Source organism: Myotis lucifugus, unplaced genomic scaffold, assembly GCF_000147115.1.
Source record: "Myotis lucifugus unplaced genomic scaffold, Myoluc2.0 scaffold_147, whole genome shotgun sequence".
In the NCBI taxonomy this organism is placed as follows: Eukaryota; Metazoa; Chordata; class Mammalia; order Chiroptera; family Vespertilionidae; genus Myotis; species Myotis lucifugus.
The window spans coordinates 303,055-325,265 of record NW_005871195.1 but is presented as its reverse complement, the minus strand read 5'-3'; the positions used below and the strand labels follow the sequence as shown (position 1 = coordinate 325,265).

General features: G+C 39.8%; 1 pseudogene; it reads right to left on the bottom strand.

Moving 5' to 3' along the window:
• Positions 1–19,122: 19,122 nt before the first annotated feature.
• Positions 19,123–19,840, bottom strand: LOC102423299 (annotated as a pseudogene).
• Positions 19,841–22,211: the final 2,371 nt, after the last annotated feature.

Below are 22,211 nucleotides of genomic sequence, written 5' to 3'. Positions count from 1 at the left end.
TAGTTTTTTTTTAACTATAGTCCGGCCCTCCAACAGTCTGAGGGACAGTGAACTGGCCCCCTGTTTAAAAAGTTTGAGGACCCCTGTTGTAAATAGTAGAATAAAATATACAAAATAACAATAAGATGAGCCAAAGATCTCAACAGATAGAGACATGAAAGGTTAAGGTTGACATTTCTTCTTTAAAGTAAGTCACTGTGACGGGATAAGGGTAGAAAAAATGTCAAACAGAAGAGAGTAAAACAAATGAAATTCACCACAGTATCTGGCTCATGTCAAAATTGCAAAGGTGACTAAAAAGGCCTTTCAAGTCTAAATAAAGATGGGAAAATACCAATAATGATGCCTTCTATTTATCACCTTTCAGAGCTGAAGACATTTTACAAACTTTAACTCATTAGTCCTCACAACATGACTGTGAGTCAAGTTGATGACAACTGGTCTACCTTGTTTCACAGAAACATGATGAGGCCCAGGGGATGAGAGGAGGGGCAGAGTTTCTGCACGACATCTGTGGGCAGCCAGGGAAGAAACCCAAGCAGTAGCTAGCAATTCTAAAATCCAGGCACTAAACCACAGAAACGCAGGCCTCCGAAAGAAATTACTATTAAAGCACCATCTAAAACCCTAAGATTGGAAAGCCATTCTCTTCTAATTAGCAGCCACGAATTAATTTTCTGTTCTGTTCCTTCTAGGGGTTCATGAGAAGTTTTCATTTTTTAAAGAGAACCTTGATACTGCCAGTAATAATAAACATGGACTCACAGCTTTAAGATCATATATCATTAGATTTATGAGAGGTCCATGTATTACGCTACACCTATATTAGTTTCAAGAAGTCTGTCTTATTGTTCAAAATATGTACTGTTACTTCCTGAAGGGGACTGAAATCAGGCTTGGTCTTGTGAAAAGATTGAAATATCCCTACCCTGTTGATGTCAGGCTTGACCACATAACTGCCTTTGGCCAATGAAATGTGACCTAAATTCGCATTAGTCACTTTTGAAAAGAGACTTTAAGAATTAACACACGGTTAGCCATATGTATTTCCCCACTGCTGTGAGACCTGCAAGTTGCACAAAGAGACTGCTCCATCAATTCACCCCATCACACAGCGATCAATAGCCAGAGCTGTGATTTGCATCCAAGCATTTGAGCTCCAGAACCTTTTCTCTTAACTGTTGTTCCATACTTTTGCCAGTGTAATAGTGTGGCCTAAAACTGCTCAGTAGAAACCTTATAGTAATCAGCAATGTCTTTTTTTTTTTTAATATATTTTATTGATTTTTTTACAGAGAGGAAGGGAGAGAGATAGAGAGTTAGAAACATCAATGAGAGAGAAACATCGATCAGCTGCCTCCTGCACATCTCCCACTGGGGATGTGCCCACAACCCAGGTACATGCCCTTGACCAGAATCGAACCTGGGACCTTTCAGTCCGCAGGCCAACGCTCTATTCACTGAGCCAAACCGGTTTCGGCAATCAACAATGTCTTAAGACATTGGAGAGAATCTGGCTGAAGCTTAGAAAATACTTAATAAAATATTAATTAATAATTAATTTTTATTAAAACAATTAATTAAATGTTTTTATTTTCTGCATCTATGTTTGTTCAGGGTGTTCATGCAAGAGGTATATTTTTCTAGGTAGAAAGTTATTTATCTGTAATAATAAAAGCATAATATGCTAATTAGACCAGACAGCAGAACGACCTTCCAGACATCATTCCGAACGAAGCTACGGAGGCAGAGGCCGAGGCAAGAGGGGGTTACGGGTGATCAGGCAGGCAGGCGAGCAGTTAGGGGAGATCAGGCAGTCAAGCAGAGTGGTTGGGGTGATCAAGCAGGCAGGCAGGTGAGCAGTTAGGAGCCAGCAGTCCCCGGTTGGGAGAGGGATGTCCAATTCCAGGCATCGGGCCTAAACTGGCAGTCAGGTTCCTGGATTGCAAGAGGTGAAGGCCCGGCTGAGGGCCCCCCCCACTCTGTGCACAAATTTCATGCACTGGGCCTCTAGTACTTTAATAAAAAAGTGACCAACTCTTCATCTAATAGGTTAATACCTGCCCTCAAAGGTTTCAATTCCAGTTCTTCACTCTCAATAATAAGCTGGCCAATTTGATAATGTCCTAGTTCTATCCTCCTCTTAGCCTGGCCTTTTAACAATAGTTACTCTTCCTAATAATTATTCTTCTTTATTACTTCTTTGTTTGTTGTTGTTGTTGTTGTTGTTGTTGTTGTTTGGGGGGGGGGGGGGTTCCTCTACCCTGGAAACAGAAATCCAAACTACAACTTTTGAATAGACTGTATTTTTTTGTGTGTATAGGATGCTATTTTTTTTCTAAAATCATTAGACTGAAAATTGAGGGGCATCTTACACACAAAGTCACCTGAGGAGGGAGCTGTATGGATGGTGTCTAGCTGCCCATACCTCATCAAACAGGCTTCCTCCAATCACATGCTTTATTGTTACTGACATCATCTGATGCCATAATTGGAGGTGGAGGTGGAGAGTGTGCAGATACAACAGGGACCAGAGCATTCTAGCTCATAAAGATGTCAAAATATAAAAAGATAAATACTGGTAAGTGATTGTCTTACTCTGCAAAATTCAAGCTGAATGTAATCAGCTATGCAAAAGAGCATGGAAATAGAGCTGCAGAGAGACAATTTGGACCTCCTCCCACTGTATGTATGAACATACAGTGGAGAAAACAGGAAGAACAACTGCTTAAGATGCCAAAAAAGAAGAAGGCCTTAAGAGGAAAACCAGCAAAATGTTTAAAATGTTGATTTCTTAAATTTGGGTTGGAAAAGTGGGGGGGTGGGAGCATCTTATACACGGGGGCATCTTATACATGGAAAAATATGGTAAGTTCCCTCTCCAATCTGCCACTTCCTAGTCTTCCCTGTCTCAGTAAGCAGTACCCCCATTAGTCCAGATGCTCAGAACCCAAATTTGAAGTTATTTTTTTACTCCTCTCTTTCACCCACACCCTTCTTTTAATTCATCAGCATATACTGTCACTCTATTTCCAAAATATATCCTACATTCCACTAGTTCATGCATAGCCTTCCACTACTCCCCAACTCTGAGCATCACACTCCCAGGACTATTGCAACAAACTTCTGACTCCCTGCGTCCACTCTTGGCCTCCTATAAGCTGTTCTCCACAGCGCCACCGGAGTGATCTTTCTAAAAGATAAATGGGATTGTGCCACTCTCCTCTTAACCCTCCAAGAACATCCCAGCCAGTGGTATGGGTCAACGCTTAACAACCTGCATGGCATCACCAAACACAGGGATGGGAAGAGATGGTAGTAGTCTGATCTCATGAGTAGTGGAAATAGTCTCCAGGACATCACTGTTCTCACCACACTTAGAAAAATATCCAGAGTCCTTATCATGAATTCAAAGCCCTTCACAGTCTGCTCCTCCTACCTCTCTGATCCCACTACTTTTCCTGCTCACTGTTCTCCAGCCACACTGGCCTCTTCATTATTTCTTAAGCATCCCAAGCATATGTACATCTCAGTGAATGTTCCTCCTACAGATATTTGCAGAGTTTGCATCCTCACTTCATTGAAGTGTCTGTTCAAACGTTGCTTCCTTAATATCCTATGACACAGAAACCCTTCCTCTCCACCTTCTTACCCTTGATCATTTGTATCATTGTGTAACATCTATATCATAAAAGGCCTGTGGTCCACACGCTGTAAAGCGGAGTGACCAAGACCAGACTCACCAGGAGGCATGGGCGGGTGCCTGGCTGCGGCAGGCCAGAGCAAAGCAGCCCCAGTTCCAGGTGCCAGAGGGAATCCGGCGCCAGTAGCCCGGGGAAGGAAGGCCTACTCTTGCACATGCATCGGGCCTCTAGTACTACTATAATTTTCTTTATTTGTCTATAAATCTACTGGGGATATAAACTCCTTGCTGTAAAGAACATCATCTTGTCTATTGCCATATCTCCAGCATCTAGAATGAGTCCTAGAATGTTATAGATGTTCAGTAAGTATTTACTGATTGAATAAGTATATAAATGAACAAGCCAACTAATGAATGAACCAATTGATAAATTTTTTCAAAGTGAAAACACAGGAGTGTGACTACAAGAAAGGAGTATGGGGCAAGGACCACGCATCTGTCTCAACTGAGTCCCTAAATAGCAGTGATATCTAAGTTATAACTGCGTTGGTCTGTCAAATGAGGGGCAAGGCACAATTAAACAATGGAAGTGAAGACTGAATGCAGGGAGTGGAGTGGTTTTAAAAAAAGAGAAAAGGTAAAGACAAAATAAGCATAATCTTAGTCCAGTAAAGAAAGTCCATGAGTAGTGGTCAGAATAGTCAGACTCTAATCCAAATACTGACACTTATATGCTAAGCAATATCGGTGAAGAGATTTTGCCCAGTTTTCTAATATATATTTTTAAAAAACTATAAAAACAGTGGATGGGATGTCATGGTTTATCATGCCCTTCTTATTGCTTAAGATCATATGGTTGTAGGCAACAGAAACCAATTCTAGTTACCTTGGGCAATAAAGAAGTGTATAAAAGGGATATTGGGTAGCTCTCCAAACCGAAGGGAAGGTTAGAGAGCCAGGATTAAGAATCACATGAACTAAGGTATCATGGCAAGAACAGAGTTATAGTAGTATAAGTATTAACAGCTGTAGTTATAAAGTATACTGTATTTAATATGCACCAGGCATATCCTACCTCTTTAGATAGTCTAGATTATTTAATTCTCACAAAAACCTTGTGAGTTGGGTACTATTAATGACTCCATTTTAGAGATAAGGAAGCTGAGACATAGAGAAATTAAATAACTTGCCCAATTATGGTCATTTAGTAAGGGGTTTGAACCCATGCTCTCTGGCACCCGAGTCTGATCTGAGACATTCTGTGCTACATGACCTCCTTGGTGGGCAGTCACTTTAGGGCCCCAAGTGACCGCAACCATTTTTCTGCCTTGTGTTTTTTCTCCAGGATTCAGTTTCCCAGGAGAGGAGGCCCAATTAGAAGGATGTGGGAAATGGCTTGGGTCTCATGCCCAGCTCTTGGCTAAGGGCGGGCATGTCCTTTTTCTGACAGCATTCCCAAGACTGCACAGAAAAGAGCAAAAGGAACTTCCTTTAAGGGAATCAGGTTAGCATCACCCCAACCAAAGGGAAGAGATCTTGTCCGGCCAGATACAAAAGTCCCTAACACACCGTTTCATTTAATTTTCTAATTGCGGTTTCTAAGGTTCCTAAGACTTCCAAGATCTCCACCTCTCACTTCACTATGTGACCAGATTTTCTTAAACTCTTTAGGAGTCAAGCAGGAACCAGTCCAGGACGCTCATGTAATTTATAAAAGAAAAGAAAAAAAGAACAAGAAAAAAAAGGAAGACTATTTCCTGACCTTTCAGTGTGTGTCACAGCACTCTGCTAACAGCTCTACATATAATCACATTTCATTCTCTCAGTGTTAGGAGATAGGTACTTTCACAGATGAGGACACTGAAGGTTAAAAAGATCTAATAATTTGCCCAAGGTCACACAGCTGGTAAAGCTGAGACTTAAACCCCAATTTGTCAGATTAGAATTTTAATTTTCTTAATTTATAAGATATTAAGGTGTACTTAGCAGTACAAAAGTTGGAGTGGCCCTTTAGGTAATAGGAAAACAATTCTAAGCATACATAATATAGAAACTGTTCTATAATAAAAGCCTGACAAGATTAAATTAAGCCAAAATTGTGCAAATACCTTTAAAGCTAAAAGCACTAATTGGATTGAATGTATTGTTATAATTAGTACAAGGATAATAAAATCACATATTGATTATAAAACATATTGACCTAGTAAAGTAACAAGAAAGAATTGCTTTCATAATAAAAGCATCACAACCGTAAACTTTCTTTATAATTATGCATTTTAGGCGTTGTCAGCTCTGAGATGCCCGGCCCAGGGAAGGAAAATAGGAGGGAAGAGATAGAGAAAACAATTGAGAAGGGAAAAAGGTTAAATCTTGATGCCTTCCAATCACCCTCAATCAAGTGAGTAGTCCTCTCACTTTAACCCACCATTTCCCTTGCAAGGAACAAGACCAGTTCACTTGTAGAGCAGTTTGTGCAGGCAATTTCAATTTACAGTTATTTCAAATAATTGTTTATAAAGGAGAGGATAAAGCAGAAAATTTTCCTTCCTAAAATATGGAAAGGAAACACCAAAAGGAAAGACTCAAATAAATAAATCTATATATAATTAGTCTTTCAGATCCACACATTTATCTGTTTGTGAATATTCAGTTGTGGGTGGGTATGTCTGCACATACAGCACATATTCATACAACATATAGAACAGAAAACAGACACAGGCTGGGATTGTAGCCACAGGCAGAAACCACAGGTAATCCAGGTTAAGTCGTTAACTTAATTGCATGACTCTGGGCAAGTCACTTGGTTTCCCTTTGCCCTTTGGTCCACCCCCAGTTGGGCACTACACAGAAACTCCCTGAAAACCAGATGTTACATCAAAGCCAATATTTCCTGGAGGCCAGCCTTGCAACTTCTTTGAAAAGCACTAAATTTAGAAGTAGCGTGCAAATAACATTGCTCAGATTAAACTCGCTTATTAGTGGTCCAGATGATGATCAAAGGCAAACAGATGGTTGCTTAATGAATGTTATTGGAAGTAAGGCATCTTTAAATATAGCAGTTGTGTGAAAAGTTTGCTTTTTCTTACGACTTATTTTGATAATCATGTTAGAATGTTGGCATCTCTTTCCAGAATATAACCTTGTGGAACCTCATAGACATGCTGAGCAAGATCAAAGATTTGGAGAGCCAACGACAGGTTTCTCCAAGTCTAATAAGCAAAATTATGCTGTTAAAATTGGGATCAAAAGCCTTAACAGAAAGTGTATCCTTACCAAGAGCTAGAGTACATATCTTAAGGAATGAGAGATATCAAGTATCCCTCGCTTTTTAGAAACCTGACTGTGAAATCAAATCTATACCAGTGCCAGAATAGGGAATATTTCATTTACAAAGGATTTATAATAAGATTCTTATGACCCAGTGTACCCGAACATGTTTTAAAATGATTTGACTTGTTTCTTTTTTTTCCCCCAAGAAACATGCCATCCTCCTTGCTCAGCAAAAATATGGTTAGTGGCTATATCTCATTCCTCTCTATATAAAGAAAAGAATTACCAACTATATCCTAAAACAGGAGGCTCTGAACCAGCATCAACTCGTGTTATCAATGTTAACAAATGTTAGTAAGACAACTAAGATTAACTGGATATTTATAAAAATTCTAAGTGTCGGGCACTTTTTACAAAAGATATTTGTCAAAACAAAACAAAACAAAAAACTGCACACACTTACCAGTTTTCCTGGAGTACATCTGGGTTGGTAGAGGCACAGCTCTACATTCAGGATCCATTCAGGGTATAGAAACCACACTAGTTAGTTGACCAGAGAGGAATGAATACAAAGTACTCCTAGCTCGATATAAAGTGATTAACTAAGTAACTGAAGGAGTAAAAAGAGAACTTTACGGTAGTGGTGAGCTGCTCAGTTCAACCAGTTCTATGGTGGGAGAAACCTGATTTATAGCATTGGCCAATTTCCCTGATGTATGTACTCCCACCATGGCAGGTTTCTAGCTACCAACTTTTAACAATTGACTTGCAAAATTCCTGAAAATTTAGCAATTAACTCTAGAAAGCCAATATGGATGGGCTGGCTCTAGCTCAGAGATAGCAACTGCAGGAAACAGCTAATACCCTGAGGGTTTAGGAACAGAGAAGCTGAACTTAATCAAAATTTAGAAGCTTGGAGGAGGAGCCTTGCAGAGCTGAAGCAAAGATCTAAGGGAGTGGGGACCAGCTGGTGTTGGTGGAGCGAAAGGAGGTCCATGGGCCTGAGACCCTAAGAAGAAGGCCCTTCTGAAAAGGACGTTGGGGCAAAGCCGAGCCTCGCCAGCCCCTCTGGCAGGAGACCTTTGCAGAAGGGCAGCCCCTGCTCTAAGGGAACCACGAGCCATGAGCGAGAGGCCATGATCAAGCACGCAGATGTGTTAGAGAGGATGCAACAGGACTCCATGGAGTGTGCTACTCAGGCGCTGGAGAAATAGAACATAGAGCAGCGGTTCTCAACCTGTGGGTCGCGACCCCCTTGGGGATCAAACGACCCTTTCACAGGGGTCGCCTAAGACCATCGGAAAACACATATATAATTACATATTGTTTTTGTGATTAATCACTATGCTTTAATTATGTTCAATTTGTAACAATGAAATTGGGGGTCACCACAATATGAGGAACTGTATTAAAGGGTCGCGGCATTAGGAAGGCTGAGAACCACTGACATAGAGGAAGATATCATGACCCAAATTGAGAAACTCCAGTAGTTACATGACACATAAAACCAAACACTTCCTCTACTCTACCTGGGCCAAGCGGCCATTCTTCTGTTCAAATCCGCTCGAAAGCATGGACTGTGCTACACACACCATGATCCACCCCAAAACAAGACTTGCAGCCTAAATCCCAAACAGCAGAGACTGCCATGTTCAGCCTTTCCTAAGGGACACCTAGACCTTTGAACTTTTATTATGTTGTTTCCTACAAGGCATTCTCTGAACTTAATTTGTTGTGGTTATAAAACAATTAGCAAAACAGCTACATTTGTATTTTTCTATTCCATACCTCTCTGCTCCATGGTTTTTCTCATCAAAATCTATCCCTTTCAATAAAATAAATCTGTTCAAGTTTGAAAAATAAATAAATGCATAATAAATACATTAACAAAATGGATGTGTGGCTGGTGACTCTGAAGGGTAAACAATATTTCCAAGTGTCAGAGAAGCTGTAACATGGAGTCAATTCTGACTATGGGAAGAAATAGCCATACAGTTAGAGCCCCTGGAGCACAACTCACAGAACAGGAAGTAGACAGAAAGGACCCTGCCCCTTTCCTCCTCCAGCCTCCCAGTCTCCCTCTACTGCCGCCTGATGGAAGAGGAATGGAATGGTTGCAACCCCAATGGCATTTGCTGAGTCCTAACCCCAACATTGCGGAGCTGAGTCTAGAAAGGAGGGTTTGGAGTTAACTTAATAACTGGCACAGTTATAATCAGAAGACTGATCCTTTATACTTGTATACTCTTTGCAATTTGTAAAGCTTTTAAAAATGTATTTGAAATAATAATCATTGTTCACTGCTGAGGAAATAATTTACAACATGCTGAGAACCAGGCTAAATTTTATATACAACAGATCTCATTCCATTTTCACAACAATCCTACAAGATAGGTATTATCAGCCCCATTTTATGTATGAATAATCAGAGGGTACAAAAAAGTTAAGAGAGTAGTCCAAGATTACATAGACTGATAGCAACTACAGAATTCTTAAACAAAAGGCCTCTGACTTCATTTCATCATGCCACTGCTTAGCCACAGGGCTATGAGTTAAGAAAGAAACCAAAGTGTCAGCACCAACTTCATTTGAGATCTACTCAGGAAAGGTTTATATGCCAAAGTTTATATTCTTTTTTTAAAATATTTTTTCACTTACAGTTGACATACAATATTGGGTGTATGACATAGTCATTAGACATGTATACACCTTACCAAGTGATTATGCAGAAAACTCTAGTAAAATTTGAGTCCCTATGAAGATTTACATTCTTATTGGTATAACAGAGATCCTATTAGTTCTTGTAGTTCTTGCTCTTAGTCATTGCTTAAAAGAATTTTGGGCGTGCTCAGTAAATACTCTAATTAAGAGGTCTATCTATTGAAGTTGGAGGTCAGCTGGAAGTAATAGAAACCATTAAAATAATAACCCAGACAATTTAGGGAGTTTATTTTTCTCATGAAAAACAAGTCCACCATTTGACAGTCCAAGAATGTATGGTAACATTCTGATGCTCTCAAGGACCTAGGTTCTTTCTGATTTTCCACTCCATCATTCTTCCTTCGAGGTGTCTCCTATTCTCATGCTGCCTCTTTGTGGCAAGACTGTTTCTTCATGTTAAATGTTGAGTCCATCCTCTCGTTGAAAAGAGGGGAAAGACAAATGGCAGCTAATTCTCTTCCTTTCAAAGAATGTTCTCAGGATCTCTTCTCAGCAACTTCTGCTTACATCTCATCGTTCAGAACTGTGTTCTGTGGCTACTCGCGGCTGAAAGGGAGACTGGGAAATGTCCTTTGGAGTGAGGCATATTTACACACAACAAAATAAGGGTTCAGTTAGTGTGAAAAAAGGAATGAATATTAGTTTAGCAACTATGAACATCCATCACAAGAGCTAAGCAGGACTGGTAGGATCAACAGCTTATCTACCCTTTACCTATCCGCCTACCTTTGCCTTTTCCCACCCTCTTCACTTCTCACTGGTTCTCAGATTTCCCAAAGCAGCTTCAGTTGAGAATGTTCTTTGTCCCTGTAAACTGTGTCCTGACTTTAGACTGGAAAATGTGTGTATGTGTAAATATAAATGACTTACTTATTTTCTGGTATATTCTTCAACAATCCCTCTTAATTTTCAATTTAGGAAGTTAACTCTGAACCTAAAGTCCCAGGAAGTCCTCTTTCAGATTTTCCTTCTTTTTCTTTTTGGACCATTTTGTCAAATTTTTGTTCTTTTCAGTAATTCAGTTTAACATTCTTGAGGGTTTGGAACTATTGCCAGACCATACTTCATAAGATACGTCAAGAGAGCATATTAAACTTCATATGGAATGGTATTTGCCTTCAACTGAGTATCTACTCTCCTTTTCATCCAAGGCAGTGGTGAGTTTAAAGAGTGAGGGTTAGAAGATCCTAAAAGTTCAGCCTGAGAGCTACTTACTCTCTCCTTCTCTCTTCCTTCATATTATTTTAACATAACAAAATAAGTTCAAAAGATGCAGATCCCTAAAAGAAGAAAGGGCTTCTCTCCTTCCTTTTTGTATATTACCAGGAAGTGATCATACGTCCAGACTGTCTGAGGGGAAAGTCCATGTGCAGGAGGAAGTCCCTCCCTGGACCCCATCAGAGCATCCCTGGGGTGGGTGCTCTATCTCTAGAAGAACCTCTGCTCTCTTTTTACTGCAGGGAAGGGCTCTTGCATCTCACCTTGCAAAGGCACCCATCCAGCACACCTGTGTCCTCCAGAAATGGTTCAAACTCTGGTGCCACCAAAGAGAAGAATGAAAGGAGCCCAGGGAAAGTCACTGTGAAGATGGAAATATCCACAGGCCTCTCAAGATACCAAGATGCCCTGTGAGAGTTTCGTGTGTGCAAGGTGGCCAGTGAGTCTTCCAATGAAGCAGCATCAAGTAAGAAGCACTGCCTACCATTTCCTAGAGGCACCAGAAGTACATTGGTGAGACCACCTTGCAGAGAAGGGGACCCAGCCAACTGTGTGCTCCTGAAGGCACCAGACATGGATGGAGGGAAAGAGAGCCAGAACAACTGGCTGCAGTTTCCCTTCTGATGGTCCTCAGAGGCTGCTTCCTCAGGAAAGCCCTCCTTGGTCTGTGGTCTGGCTTGGGCTGGGCGTCTCTGAGCACCTAAGGCTGTGGAACTCCCTTTCACTCATCAATAAATGTTTACTCAGCTCCTATTATGAGTCAAGCATTGAGCTAAGTGCTAGAGATAAAGAGATGAATTGTATCCTGAGGTTTCAAAACTTACATACCAGGGTTGGGGAAGGAGAGTGGGGAATCACAAACAAACCAGCATGGAATTATCCTATTGTTGACAACAGGTGAGGCAGAATAAGAACAACTGCCTAGGCCAGGAGGCAGAGGAAGGCAATGTGGATGAGGAAGCATCGAGGCAGAGTCTTAAAGGATGACAGTCAATTCTCCAATTCCACTCCTTGGCCCCTCTTCACATATCTATTATACTGTATTATATTCTTCCCTTTCCTTACTCAGTTATTTTTCCCCCTTTGGCTTCTCTTATAGACCCTTTTTTTACTTGCTCACTGTCTCAGTCAAGGTTTTACACAAAAAAAAAACACACAACCACCAGTAGGATATATATAAGGAGATAAAGAGGTTTTATATTATATATATATATATATTGAGAGAGAGAGAGAGAGAGAGAGAGAGAGAGAGAGAGAGAGAAGTATTGCAAGGAATTGGCTTACACAATTGTAGGTACTGGCCAGGCAGGTCTGAAATCCTTAGGGCAGGTTGCTGGGAAGACAGGCTGGAAACTCTCCTGCCTGAGATGATGCTGCAGTCCAGAGGTGAAATTTCTTCTTCCTCAGGAAAACCTCAGTTTGTTCCTAAGATCTTTCAACTGGTTGGATCAGGCCCACCCAGATTTTTACAGGATAATCTCCCCTTACTTAGAGTCAAGTGATTGTAGATATTACTCAGATTCACAAAAGACCTTCACAGAAACACCCAGAGGAGTGGTTAATAATTGTAGGGTATAGCCTAGCCACCTTGACACATACAATTGATCATCACACTCATCCATCTCTTTCAGCCGTCTACCCCAAGTACACCACTCAGGAAAGATCACAATGAGATAGATTCCCCCAGGAATTGTGCAATGTGGGAGGCCTGCCTCTTCACTGATTTCCCTCCTCTCCCACCCCACCACTCCTGATTGTGGGAGCCTTTGCCCGGACTCAGGCCGGGCTCCAGTCGCCTGTGTGGGCATGCCCAGTGCACAGATCCATACTTAACGTTTCCTGGATAAACAAATCGGACTATTGTCATACACGTGAAGAAGGAAAGAATGCCACATAATCATTTTGAAAGAGGGAAGATGCAAAGCACATTAGTTTAAAAATGAATAAGAGATGAAATATGGGAGTTTGGGACCAGAAATCCAAAAAAGAACTTTGAATCATAACCTTGCCTGTCTTTCTCCTTTATTTAAGGCTATGGAACAGAATTTAAGTACTTGAGCCCTGCAATCAACTGGATTTGAAATATAAGCTATATAACCTTCAGCGAGTTTATAACCACTGTGAACCTCACTTTTTCATCTATCGCGTGGGAAAAATAGGAAACCTTATCTTTTTTTAGGATAAACTGGAAAAAAATACATGCAAAAGCACTTAGCACAGAGACAAGCATGTTGTTAAGTTTTTTTTCTTAAGTTCGCTGTTATTATCATGAAATACCTACTATGTGCCAGACAGAGCAAGAGACACTGAGAAAAGTAAGTTCCTTGACTTTGAGGACTATAAAATCCAGTGAAAATGTCAGACATATAAACAATTTCAATGCAATGTGGGAATGCAATAGGAGAGCGGGCAGCAGACAGAGGACTAAGTCCTGCAGCCTACGGGCCAGAAAGCCTCTACGGTGGAAAGTCCACATGCGCAGGGCTTCCAAGGACCGGCAGTACCTTCCTGAGCACAAAAGCAGGGAAGGGCATTGCCAGCCTAAGGGGCAGAAGCATAGAAGAGCACGGTGTGCCTAGAGAAGAGCAAGAGGTCCCAAGTGAGTGGAGCATGGGAGTATGCAGTGGGCGGAGGAGACGTGGGGGAAGGTAGAGGAGGTGGAGAAGTGGGAGGATGGCAAGAAATGAAGCCATCTGATGAAGACTGATATGGCACGCTAAAGAGTTTGGCCTCTATCCTGGAGGCAGTTGGAGGCAGACTTCCAACTCTGCTTTTGGCCATGGAGCAATTGTACTGTAAATTGATAAAGCAGCATTTGTATTTACTTGTCTACACGCCAGGCATAGCAAATGCACACATCCCCATGGAAATGTTCCTCGCCAGGATCCTCGGTAATCAAGGCAGAAGAGGGACAGGGGGATTACACATACCAAAAACAAGTCAACCATGGCGCCCAACCCAGCCCATCACCTTACATCACCACATGGCTGAACTTACAGAGGATTTGGGGAGAAAGAAAACGTTCTTAGCTGAAACAAAGGGACAAATCCCCAAATAGTTCTCTCTCCCCTCTCCCTTCTGCACACACCAGTTCTGGATTATTTTCCATAGTTGACTATTCTTCTCTTTTCAACACTTCACTCTCTTGGCTCCTGGGACACCGCATTGTCCTGGTCATCTTTCTACCTCTCAGATACTCCTTCTCAGGCTCCTTTGTGGGTTTCCCTTCATGCTGAAGCCCCACATTTCAATCTTTGGACCTCGTCCTCGTGTCTGCTCATTCTCTAGGGCTTTCATGCAAACGTATTACTTTAAATACCATCTATGTGCTGACAATTTCAAAATTTATATCTCCAACTCAGACCTCTCCCTTGGACTCCAGACTCTATATCCAATTTGCCTGCTCAATATTTCTACTGGAGATGTCAGGCGTCTCAAACTTAAGATGGAGAAAATGAAACTTTTGGCCTTCCAAACCAGACCTGCTCAGTAAACATAAATCACATGAATCCTTTTAAAACATAAATCATATCACCTCACTCTTCTGCTTGAAATTGCCTAATAGCTCCTCATTTCATTCTCGAAAGAAGTGTAATAGTTGTACACTGAGAACTGCAAAACATTGTTGAAGGCATTTAAAGACGATCCAAACACACCGAAAGACATCTCAGGTTGATGGACTTGAAGTTGGTATTGGAATTGGTATTGTTAACATTGTCATATGCCCCACATTGATCTACAGATTCAATACAATCCCTATCAAAATCCCAGCTGCAGTTTTTACAGAATCTGACAAGTTGATTCTAAAGCTCCTTAGGAAATGCTAGGGATACAGAAAAGCCAAATCATCTTGGGGGGGACCCCACAAAGTTAGAAGTCTTATTTATTTTAAAACTTAATACAAAGCTATAGTAATCAAGACAGTGTGATACTGCCCGGATGGTGTGGCTCAGTGGTTGAGCATTGACCTATGTACCAGGAGGTCACAGTTCAATCCCCAGTCAGAGCATATGCCCAGGTTCCCAGTCAGAGCATATGCCCGGGTTGTGGGCTAAATTCCCAGTGTGGGGTGTGCAGGAGGCAGCCGATCAATCACTCTCCCTCTCCTTTCCTCTCTGAAATAAATAAAAATATATATTTTTTTAAAGAAAGTGTGATACTGATATAAGAATAGACAAAGTGTGATACTGATATAAGAATAGACATATATATCAATGATATAGGATTGAGCGTCCAGAAAGTAACATTTGCATTTATGGTCAACTGATTTTTAACAAGGGTACAGGATGATTCTATGAGAAAGAATAATCATTTTAACAAATGGTGCTGGAACAACTGGATATCCACATGCAGAAAAAGTGAGGTTGTACCCTACCCCTTTTATGATAAATAAAAGTTAACTCAAAAAAATATATACATGCAATTTTCAAAAAAACAACTCAACACATTGACTGAGGAGAATAATGGATAAGACTGAAGATAAATATGGGAGTTGGAAATTTAAGCCAATGTGTTCTTCCAGAACACAGTAAGAAAGGACAGGGAGGGAATGTATAAAAGAAACTTAGTTATGTTGACTAGATTCAGAAGTTTTGAACTCATTTAACAGGATTTCTGTAAATAATAGCAGAGAGAATAGAGGAGAAGAGATAACAAATGAAATAAAAGCAGAAAACTTCCCAGAACCAAAGAAAGATATAGATGTTCCAAGTCAAAAAATCTAAATACATATGAATTTTCAGTATTCCAAGGAAAATTTAAAAAATCCTAACGGCTTCCAACTGGGGTTGTTGGGGAGAGAAAATTAACAACTATATTACAAAGGAATGAAATGTAGATTGGCATCAGAATTGTCATTAATTTTAGATGCCAGAGATAAGGGAGCAATATCTCTAACTCCCAAGGGGCAAAGATTGTGAGCTTAACTAAACAGGCACTCATATTCTTCTAAATGTTCACCTTAAAGTTAGTATACCACAAACTTCTTAAGAGCATAAAACAGAATAGGACAATAAAATTAGGATTTAAAAATTAAGGGACACTATTTCCATTTATGTAGCATGTACGGATTGAGCAACATTGTACTTACCAGTGACAGAAAGGTGACACTAAGGTGAATATGTTATAGTCCAGTGATGGCGAACCTTTTGAGCTCGGCGTGTCAGCATTTTGAAAAACCCTAACTTAACTCTGGTGCCATGTCACATATAGAAATTTTTTGATATTTGCAACCATAGTAAAACAAAGATTTATATTTTTGATATTTATTTTATATATTTAAATGCCATTTAACAAAGAAAAATCAACCAAAAAAATGAGTTCGTGTGTCACCTCTGACATGCGTGTCATAATATAGTCCATTCTCCTTACTCATGGATTCTGTATTTACATATTTGCCTCCTCAGTACAATTTGTTTGCAACCCTCAAATCCTCAGTTACAGGGCTTTCATGGTCATCTGTAGGCATGCACCGATTGGAAAAATTTAGTGCACGTTCCCACTGAGGTCAAACAAGAAGACAGCTCTCATAGTAAACAAGTGTCTGTTTCATGATGTAGTTTTCTCATTTTTGTGCTCTTTTTCTTGAGGAGGGGCGGGGGGAAGTGGGCTGGCAGGTGATTTCTCTGTTTAAAGTGGTCCCCACACATAGTGCTGTAGTGCTGTCTAGTGTTCTTAAGCACAAGAAGTCTGTGATATGTCTTAGGTAAGCTTTGTTCAGGCATGGGTTACAGTGCTGATGGCCATGAGTTCAATGTTAATGAATCAACAATATATATATATATATATATATATCAAAAAGGTGGCTTTAAACAGAGACACACATTAAAAACTAGGTTATGTATTGATCAACACTGGAAATGTGACCAGAGCTTCCATAGCACCCTAACCCTGAACTTCCCCCAAGAGCAGATAAGTCAGTGTTCCTGGTGACTTTATAGAAATAATCAACATATATCATGAAAATCAACTGAATATTGTTTTCTCTCAAGCACAGCACAATGTTTTTAAATATAAAATTTTGCATGAATAAAAAACAACAATATAAACTATCTAAAAGCCTGAAACAAAATCCAACTAGGTATATTCTTTCAGTTTTACCAGCTGCTTTCCCTCTTCTTTTAATATCAAGCAGGTTCTAATCATAATGTTCTGGCCTCCTTAAATTCCTGAAAAGATGTCAGAGTATTTATGTGATTGCATCAGCCTTCTTTTCTGGGTATGAAAGCACATTGTGTTTTCTCTTTATTTCAAAATTATTATAAGTTATTTTTTGGATACTTTTGTAATTTCTGTAGGAGTCTCGGTACATCTTCCACTTTCCAGAGGGAAATCTCTGTTATCTGAATAGTCAACCATTTTCATCATTTTCTTTATAAATTAGCCAATAACCAGCAACAAGTGGCAATGCACAAACAAATGAAATTAATGGAACAAAAAACAGAGTACAAGAAGCAGTGAGCTTAATGAAGGAAAACTGGGGAAAGACCTTAAACACTTTGAAACTTTATATTCATATTAATTCTTGCAACAAATTTTAAATTAAGTTTTGCTTCCTTAGAAAATAGAACACATTTTTAATGGAAATAACCTTTTACTGTAATTATTCTCCTTCATTTGCATGTTTGGCAAGATTTCCTTCTTTCAGCCTCATATCTGTAGTACTAAAACTTATAAAAGAGCAAACAAGGATAAATAGTGGTATCACTCTAACCTATTTTGAAGGCATTTCTAATCTTACCATCTCTGAACAATAAAGCAACTAAGCTTACATACCATTTTGCTATTACAGGGGCTCAAAGTTCAAGTATGAGAGAGTGGAAAAGGAATTCTAAAATTTTTCAACTGTTTTAAAATGTACCTTACAGAAGCCAATTCCTAATTGTTTGTGTCTGTGGTGATAAGCAAGAAGACCATGGTTCCAAGTTTGCTAGGGGGATATTGTCCAGGATATGCCAGCATAATTCTTAATAGTGCTTCTTTTCATCTGCAAAGTGTCCTCACAATGAGGGACATGTGGCAAAGGGGAGTAGAGAGAGGGGGCTGGTATGATTCTCTTTCCTACTTCACTGTTCTCCTGTGTGGTTTTCTTCCCTGTAGTCTGCCACTGTTTTTTTTTCTGGCCCCAGATAATACATATTTTTTTAAACCCCAATTAAAAGCTGCGACTTTTTTATTGAGGATTTAAATGGAAATATTTTATCATTTTATGTAACAGTAGCAGAACCAGTTATTTGTTTAATCTGATATAACATTATAAGGTGATTTTTTTGTGTGTTTTCTGGATCACCTATTTATAAATACTTAATATCTCCTAAGAGCAATCGCAAAAAGAAGGTAGAAACAGACTTCTATATCCTGTCTCATCAACAGCTTAGTCAGAAAGAAAATTTGGTCATCTGGGTCAATATGAGAATTCCAGACCTTGGGGTGCAGACTAAAAATAGCACATTAGACTACAAAGAAACTACAGGCTTTCGAAGCATTAACCAGAGGGAAGTTTCTTTTTAAAAATAAAAATAAAAATAAAAATAGAAAGAAAGAAAGAAAGAAAGAAAGAAAGAAAGAAAGAAAGAAAGAAAGAAAGAAAGAAAGAAAGAAAGAGAAAAGAAGCAAACTAGCTTTCTTTGTAGTGTTTTCAGTGGATTGATTTGCATTTTACTTAAAATAATTAATAATTTCCCTTCTGGAGGAGTAGGCAGCAAGGATTCCTTTTCCAATTTAAAAATAATAACAACAATGCCAGGCCAGCGTGGCTCAGTGGTTGAGCGTCGACTTATGAACCAGGAGGTCACAGTTCAATTCCCCATCAGGGCACATGCCCGGGTTTCATGTGGGGCGTGCAGGAGGCAGCTGATCAATGATTCTCTCTCATTATTGATGTTTCTCTCTCTCTCTCTCTCCCTCTCCCTTACTCTTTGAAATCAATAAGAATATATTTTTTTAAAAAGAAATAATAACAATAATAGTAGACACTCCATATGATGGTTGAAGAAAATGCATAACAACAGATAAGGTATGAGTTAATTACCTTCTTAAATGAGATTACATTATATTTATCACAATAGCATCTTTTCTTTTCTTTTTCTTTTTTAGTTTAGCACCATTTATTAAATGATCTCAGCTGTTGCCGTAGCTGCTGTGTGTCAGCCTGTTCTTAAAACATAAAATGCTCTTCCAATTCCTCTTGTCCAGGACAGAAGAATCTTCCAGGTAGCACGCCGACAGAACAAGAGACTCCGCTGATGCCCGCTTCAACGAGCCGGAGAGGGTCATGGCACATTCAGCCGTGGCTTCCAGAGGTTTTGAAAAAGGAGCCTTTCGGGGCCCAGTGCCGTCGGTGTGGGTTTTGTATTCCATAATGGTGTTGGGAGGTGGGTTAAGCATTCGCCGAAGCGTGTCCCAGATTCGGGCTGTGGTTGCTTGGTCGCTGGCAGTCTTATTCCATATTGAAATAATGTCCTCCTAAAACGGACAGAGACCACAGCCCGACAGAGCTCCACCCCAACCATGAACTGTTCCCCCAACATGGCCACGATGAGATTCTCCCAGCAACTCGATGCCAAGCCCTTCCGCAGCCGAATAAACCACTTGCCACCAGTTTTATTTGCATCATCCTCCCACATGGGTTTTATTCCTTCTTTGAAGAGATGGAAGTCCCTGTGGCCTGTCAGGTCCCCAGGACGTACCATGTGGCTGTAAAGCCTGCAGAATTGCTCCGCAGAAGCAAAGGTGCCAATCTGTTTGATATTCTGTTCGTATTCTGTGAGCTGGTGGGTGGGCCGGGGGTTCTCCTGGAGTACCAGAAAGTGTAGTTTGTACTGCAGGGGATGCTCTGCTGGTCCCGGAACAACAGCCTTCCTCTTGCTGCTGCTCTGACTTTTGTCCCGTTCCATTTTTTCCTTCTCGCCATCTTTCTGTGCGCTGTTTTCTTCATTCTGATCATGGTCACCACTGATCATCTTTCAATGCGACGAACTTGTTGTTCATCCTCTCGCCATCGCAGCCACTGCCTCATGGAGTCTCACAACAGTATCTTAATTGCATGGAGAAATAATAGTGAACATATGCATGCGAATGTATTTCTTTAGACTACCATTCATTTTTAATGTATGTTTGGACTCACTAAACTCTTGCAATAAATTTGTAGCTTTTCTGAGATTCTGAAGCCCAAAAGTTGGGAAACCACAGTCTGGAAGAAATAACACAGGAATTGGAACCAGTAAATTTTGGTTTTATTACCTCATTTGCTGAACTTAGGTAAGTCACCCAATGACTTTGTGCTTCAGTTTCCTCATCTGTCCAATAGGAGTGCCACATCTTTCTTACCACATCTAACTGTTAGAAGGAACAAATGAGAAAATAGATATGAAAGCAAGTTGAAAGCTAGAAAGCACTATATGTTATTCAAATTATTTATTAGTAGAACTAAAATTAACTATTTAACTAATGACTAATTTTAACAAAAAAAGCAAAACTTGCTAGAAATGCAGCCAAAGTGCAGATAGATAGATATGATTTTGATATGTTTGACAACAAAATACTTTTTTCTTAAGAAATTGGATTCACAGTGATACAATATTCAAATGCTGGAAAGGCCCTTGTTATTTCAAACAAATGAAATTTAAGTGGAAAATATAGGGTTAAAAGGCACTTCATAACACTCTTTGATCCTTATTCATTTTTTACCATCTATCATGGGTAAAGTACATGCCTTATCTCCCATTCAAATCATAAGCTCTTAGAGGACAAAGTTCCTGTTGTTCCATCTTTGTAACCTCTTCACAGGGCTTTTGCACATAGTTGAGGGCATAATAATTATAAGTCACGGCCACCCAATAAAAAAAATGAAGCAGCTTAGTTTCAAATCCAGGTCTATCTAACATTGAAAACATGTCCTTTCCTGATGCCACCCTATTACCATAAACTAGTCACTCGTTTTGTAAAGTAGTGGTCAGGGTTCTATGGACAGCAGGCCTACAGTTTTATGTAAGATTTAAGTTAGTTGTCCTCAGGTTGGAAATAATATCAGCTCCCCAACCTCTTGCATTAGTGACTCATGTCCTTCTCCTATCCAATCACATTGCTCTCTCTCCCCATCTCAAACCCTTGCCTCCTTGGTTCTTCTTCACAAAGAAAAGATCACCAGAGTCCTTTAACCCTATGAGCACAGAGTAGTCTCCTGGTGGCACCTCCCTACCCCCAGGCAGGAAAAAAGATACTGCACCCCCAGAATCACTCTGATTAGAAGTCAAATTGGTAATCGATATTTTGAAAACTTCCAAATATAAGGATTGTCCATCAGCATCTCTGTTGACGTTAAACCATTGAAAGATTTCACTGCTTCAAGTACTTGTTTCCCATCTTGTCCCTATGCTCCCAGTGCTGGTCTCACCATGGCTGGGTGCACTCAGAGAAGACTGGTGTGTAAAGTCATCTGTTGAATCTACCTCATTGCTTGCTCATCCTGGCTTTGTTCTCTAGCATCTGGACTTCTAGGGAAATCACTGAGAAAAGTAATATCCAGGGAATCAATTAATAACTATAGTCCTGCATTTCCCAAAACATATTCCTCAGAAAAATAGTCTCCAGAGACGCTACACACACACACACACACACACACACACACACACACACACACACAAAAGGAATGAAGGAGGGAAGGCAAAAAAAAAAGGCCAAAAATAAGTATAAGAACTGCATACCAGCCCTTACTTTCCTAAGAGTAGAAATGATGCTTTGCTTCTAGTATACCACAAAGGCTAGTAGTACAGTGTCTATGGAAAGTGTTTAAAAAATATTTATTGATCAAAAACTTATATGTATTTTTGATACTAAATACTCTAAGAAAAAGTACAATTTAAACTTTTTTTTTCAGTTTTGCTTCCCCCAGACTTACTCAAATATATCTAAACACAGAATTTTTTTTGAAAGAAATGGTGTTTTGTGGATAACATTCTGGGAAATGTTGATGGGCAGAGTAAATCAAGCTAAAGAAAACCCATTTTGCTCTAAAGGTTAGGGAACATTTTGCTTGAATTCTCTAGAATCTTGACTAGCACTGGAAGGCAATCATATTCTTATTCAGTGGTCTGAATAATTCCTATTAGAGAGGGGCATTCAAGAAGGATGGAGAGGCCTTAAAATTTCTTAAATTTTATTTAGTTTCCTGACATTATGGGAAAATTAACCAGCTTGATTGTAGAATATAGCCCAGCTCTGGGTTCTCTAATGGTCTATTTTTCTTAGACTGTGTAAACACCAATTTACCATCTTTATCATACTTTTAAGATAAAAATACAACTCTTTATCCCAAAGTCAACATAATTTCTTAAAGGTTAACAACCAAAAAAAAATCTGA